The 5,990-nt window shown below is 36.4% G+C and overlaps 1 long non-coding RNA gene across 1 annotated transcript; it reads left to right on the forward strand.

Annotated features, from left to right (window-relative positions):
* Positions 1-251: 251 nt before the first annotated feature.
* On the forward strand, positions 252-5,434 carry LOC138762849 (uncharacterized). The gene is made up of 3 exons (XR_011357202.1): positions 252-320; positions 3,668-3,777; positions 5,393-5,434. It is a non-coding gene; the product is annotated as an uncharacterized lncRNA (long non-coding RNA).
* The last annotated feature ends 556 nt before the right edge of the window (positions 5,435-5,990 follow it).

Below are 5,990 nucleotides of genomic sequence, written 5' to 3' on the forward strand. Positions count from 1 at the left end.
CCTTGGACAATGGTCGCGCGAGGAGGAATTTCACTAATACCTAAAAGACAATCACAGGTTCGGGGTTTCACCAAAAATGATCAAATATCTTAATGCTATTAGCGGTATTTTTCCCCCACCAGCCGCCACCCCCTCTCCCCATCCCCCACACCAATACCCGCCTCCGTAAAATCACCTGTATTTAATATGCAGCCAGTATTAAATTCCCCACTCGTTAAAATTCTCTGGTTGTTTATATTGTTTTATTTTTACAGAGGTGCCGGTGAGCTCTGGCAGCACTGCACCCCTGCTTATCAGTAATGCAAAAGACCATACTCAAGGTAAGATATGTATACAAAAGTGAAAGATGTAAACAAAGAAAGAGGCACAAACAAACTGACTGTGCAATACAGAAAATAAATAGTCAATAATAAATAATGTGCAAAGTATGAGTCCTTAAAGGAGTCCCTGATTGAGGTTGTTGTTTAGGAGTTTAATGGTGGAGGGGTAGCAGCTGTTCCTGAACCTGGTGGGATGAGCCTTGTGGGACCTACACTTGTTTCCCGATGGCATCAGCAAGAATAGAGCGTGTCCTGGGTGGTGTGGATTCAGACTTCAAATTTATAGTCAGAGTCCAAATATGACATCACATACAAATGTGAGATTCTTTTTCCTGAAGGTGAGGAAGAATTACCATTTTTTTGGTAGTGCAAAAAGCTGTACACAACATGTAAACAAATAAAGAAATGTAAACAAACTGTGCAATACAGAGAGGAAAAAAATCAATAAAGTGCACATAAGAGTCCTTAAACGAGTCCCTGATTGAGTTTGTTGTTGAGGAGTCTGATGGTGGAGGGGTAGCAGCTGTTCCTGGACCTGGTGATGTGAGTCTTATGGCACCTCTACCTCTTTCCTGATGGCAGCAACAAGAACAGAGCTTGTGCTGGGTGGTGTGGATCCTTGATGGCTGCTGCTGCTCTCCTATGGCTGTGTTGCTTGTAGATGTTCTCAATTGTAGGAAGGGATTGCCTGTGATGTCCTGAACTGTATCTATTACCTTTTGCAAGGCTTTACGCTACGGTGTATTGGTGTCCCCGTACCAGAACATGATCCAGCTGGTCAGGATACCTCCCACATCTGTAAAAATTTGCCAGGGTTTCAAGTGTCATGCGAAACCTCTGAAAACTCCTGAGGAAGCAGAGGAATTAAAGTGCTTTCCTCACATATGCCATTAGTGTATTGGGTTGCTGTTAGTACACTATTCAGCCAAATCTTCAATCTCCATCCTGTTTGCTGATTCATCACCCCTTTTTATACAACCCATTACTGTGGTATCGTCAGCAAATTTGTAGATGGTGCTATTGTCATACTGAGCCACATCTGCCACCACCAAAAGAGGTTGTTCGATAATTATTTCCATGCATGTCATGAGATGGTTTGACCGATATTTGGATTTGTTTGTCTTTTAATAGAGTTTGAAGCTTGAAAATGCATGTCAATTTCATTCTGATGTACAACTAGGTATTGGTCAGTAAGGGTAATCTAATCTAGTCTGCCAGTGGGAGAGGCTTCACACAATGTACAATAAATCTGACATCTGCAAAACAAATATTGACAGAATTGAACAGAAGATAAAACACCTGTTATCTTTGGTCACTAAAACGCAACGTCAGTAACTCTATTATGGAAGATGGATTGTTTGGTTGTTTAGCTGTCTCTGAAAGATAACAAATTCTCTGGCTCCAACCAGTGAATAAGTTATATTGTTTATAAGAGGTCTTTACTTGAATAAGCACTTGGACATTGAACTTGAAGAGCTGTTTACTGCATTAAACTACTTGAAGAAATACTTCCTCAATGTGTGCTCATTGCCAGCTTTGGTAGATTTTACAAAACTAACATTTATCTTGTGTTGTTTACCAGGTAACAGTGAGGAAATATTATTTCATCTCAGGAATCAGGGCAATTAAAAGTTTGCTCTGGTAAAATTGAAGAAGAGTGTTTGTTTAATGTCAGAATCATTCCCCTGCACTACTTGCTTTCCCATCTCTTGCAAGTCAAGCAAGTTGCAAGATACTATTCTCTCATTGTAATAATGCATATTAACTTGTGGAAGACCTGAATATGAAATAATAATATGGGATGGCTCAGTTGAGTCATGTGTCCTAGTACAAACAAATTGCTGGAGAAACTCAGCAGGTCAAACAGTGTCCCTTATATTTTGCAAAACTCTGTGTATATAAAGGACACTATTTAACTTGCTGAGTTTCTCTAGCATTGTGTTTTTACTCCAACCACGGTGTCTGCAGACTTTAGTCATGTGTGCTATTACCCAAAAGGTACATGGTCATGGATCAATCCATTTTGATTTGCGTCCTGATTTAAGCAATCAATTTGTCAATAATTGCATTTTAAAAATTGTTTGATTTCATCTACATTGAAACACTTAAAAATATTATCTATTTAGAGATGAATTTGGTGTCATACACATAAGCACAATCTAAACTTGCACTGAAATTATTGCTTGTTGCAGCTGTACAGTAACCTTGTATATGCTAACAAACAGCAAACATAAATTGCCTCAATGCTCCATGAAAGAAAAAGGTCTAATAAATATAAAAGGATTGATAAATATTACCAGCTGCAGTGTGAATATGTGCTGTTTCAATAGAGCAGACATGCACGATATTCACATTCTTTATAAAAATTATATTAATGGGTCTTGGATCTCACATTTGAATATTTAGTGCCCACCCAAATTGTCCCCTGAACTGCATGCTCGGCTCTTTCAGTAGCAGTGAACCAAATCAGTGTGCCTGGAGTCGCATGTAGGTCAGGTAGCAGATTTAGAAAACAAATAAATGTATTGAAACATGTATTAAATGTGCACATTTTAAATTGCAGAAATCCTTCTAGCAATTTTCTCTGCCACAATTTTATGTTGTGAATGAAATAATAATATGGGAACCTATACTAAAACCTATACTAAAAAAATTAATATAAATGTAAAGCAAGGTCTTCTCACTTACTGCCACTGTGAAAAATGTATATTTATTTCTAGTCTTTATTTCTACCTTTCACCATGTGAAAATCCAAATATAGATTATGACTGGGCTGACAACATTTTCATTGAGCTTTCTTTCTTTGCAATTCTATCAATTCCCACCTACTTCTACTTTTTCCTTACAATCTTCACCTCCACAATTTAGAATCCCTACAATTGGTAGATGTTGACATTAGATTTAACAAAGTCTGTACACGTGAAACATTACACCGTTTTAACATGTATTGTCTCTTGATCTATACTCTTCCCCCTATCCAGCCTTTTATTCAGATGCTTGGCTACATTTTACTCATTCCTTATATATTTTCACTTACGTCTTATGGGACACTGCGAGACCTGCTGAGTTCCTCCAGCATTTTTACTACATTCACAGTGTCTGTAGACTTCTGTGCTTCACTCCATTGTTTATTGCTGACCTGCCTGTACTTCACCTTTTAGTGATATTGGGGGTCTATTTAAATCAGAGTGTGTTTATCATGAACAAGTGTCAGAAAATTTGTTGTTTTGCAGCAGCATTCATTGCGCAAAATTGCATTTCCAAAATAAATGCAAGTAAATAAATAAATAAGTAGAGGCCGAAGAAGAGAAAATTGATGTATTGTCTGTGGTTCATTGTCCTTTCAGAAATCTGATAGTGGAGGGGAAAAAGCTGTTTTTCTGCTGTTGGGTGTTCGTCTTCAGGTGCCTGGACCTCCTCCTGATGGTCGCAGTGAGAAGAGGGCATGTCCTGGGTGGTGAGGATTCTTGATAATAGAAGCTGTTTTCTTGAGATACCTTCTCTTGTAAATGTCTTTAATGGAGTGAAGACTAATGCCTATGTTCATGACGCTCCATAGCCTTTTCCTGTTCTGCACATTCCAGGCAGTGATGCAACCATTCAGAATGTTCTCCACAGTACACCTGTTGAAATTTGCAAGAGTTCTTGGTAACATACCAAATTTTCTCAAACTCCGAATGAAGTATAGCTGCTGGCGAGCCTTCTTCATGATTGCATCAACTTGAAGACCCAGGATAGATCTTCAGAGGTGTTGACACTTGATCTACCCTACCTCTGTCATTCACTTCACTTTACACTCGTACACTATTGTTCACTTCACAAATCCTTTTCGCTCTAATTTTTCTCAGAACTGGTTAAAGGTTCTACTTGATCCAAGACAAACTACCTGAACTTTGAACCTGAAATGATGATTATCATTTTTTTTATTTTCATTTCGAAATTTTATATCAACTTCCAAATCACTTTTCCTCTTCTGTAATATTTTGCTATTTTTTTTTCTTCTGGATTGCTGACTTCATGTGGAGTCCCATAATTCACCTTTGGTGAATCCTCTCTCCTTGATTGCCCATAGAAGTAATTGAAGCCTGCACTGGAGACACAATAATGAGTTCCTCCTTAAAATTGCAATCAGGAGCCAAAATGCTGGATAAGAAATCTTGTTTTCCTTCAATACTTTGGCAGTTTAAAAAAAAGCACAGGTCTGTTCAAAATCTTTTGAATAATGACAAAACACCCAGAGCCATCATGAAGTTGCACACAATAATATTTCCAATATAAATATATTAATTTTCACCTGTTGCTTTGAAAGCTATCACTTTACATAAGCATCTCACAGTTCATTACAAAATTGAAACCATGCACATCTCGTCTGATAATTAAATGATCTTAGATAATCTTCATAAAACCAAATTGCAAGCCAAAGTGAAAGAATGCTTTGATTATGACCCTTCCATTAAATAATTAAGACTGCCAATTTTGTCATAAAAGCCAATGTAGCAAATTGTTTCTTTAATTCATCTTTAAAATGTTGCCCTTTTTTACGAATTTGAAAAACCTTGCAACGAACAAAAATAGAAACACCTTTGTGTATTTTATTGTAACTGCATATTATTAAGATCACATTTATGCAAATTTGAAAATTGGAACTTTTCAAATATTTTTGATTCTTTTTACCTGATTTTAAAAACCTATTATTGTGTGTCCTCTAAATAACCTTTACTCTTCATTACATGAAGCGAACGTCCTGAGACTTCTGAACACAAAAACATCTCTTAATCATGAGTACTTTCTGCTGGTGCATAATTACAGTGTAGTCCTGACAAAAGAAAAGCCCTTAATTAAATATATTTCATGGTTCCTTTGAGTTTAAACATCTGTACACTTTGTGTGTTTTTTTTCCATAACAACTGAGCTTTGAAATAGTTAAGCATTTGATTACTATTAGGTGTTTGATTTATATAAATAAATGTTATATTTACAAATTTACTTAAATATAAATTGGCATTTTTGTTTGTTTCAATGACAAATAAAGCAGTTCTCCAACTACATTTGTCTAATTTTAATTTGGGCAGACCGATGAATAACAGGATCAAGGACAGCACAGGAAATAATTCAAGGTAAAATCTTCAGTACTAACATGTCTTATTGAAATGTCAACAAAGCTTTTCTTGGGTGGCAATATAATATTTGCATACTGCCCAGCAGCATTTTCCCAAAATAAGACTAAATAGATGAAATACATTGAGTTAGAAAGTGTAAAATTCCTCATATGATTTTGATTGAGAATTTTACTCTTCTTTTCTGGCTGTTTATCAGCTGTCTGATCTGTGTCATTTGTTAGCTTGTCAGCTAGTCACAGTATCAATTTTCAAGGAACTATAGCTTTAGTCCCTCCCAGCCAGTTCAGCTTCTCTTTCTTCAGAACAGTGTACCTATTATTGCAAAAATTCGGTGGCCAATCTACAAAATCAAAACTACAACCACAAATAAAGGAAAGCTCTTAACTTGTAATTGAAACAGACAAAAAAATACACACATGTATTATGGAAAAAAAATACATAGCTCATTTGCGCAATTATGCTCCTGGTGTTCGAAGGTTAACATGGGGCTTCGTCAAATTGTCTTGGGTAAACTTATACCTCTCATTTTGTTCATTTTAGATTGGTCACA

The sequence above is a fragment of the Narcine bancroftii genome, chromosome 5, assembly GCF_036971445.1.
Source record: "Narcine bancroftii isolate sNarBan1 chromosome 5, sNarBan1.hap1, whole genome shotgun sequence".
In the NCBI taxonomy this organism is placed as follows: Eukaryota; Metazoa; Chordata; class Chondrichthyes; order Torpediniformes; family Narcinidae; genus Narcine; species Narcine bancroftii.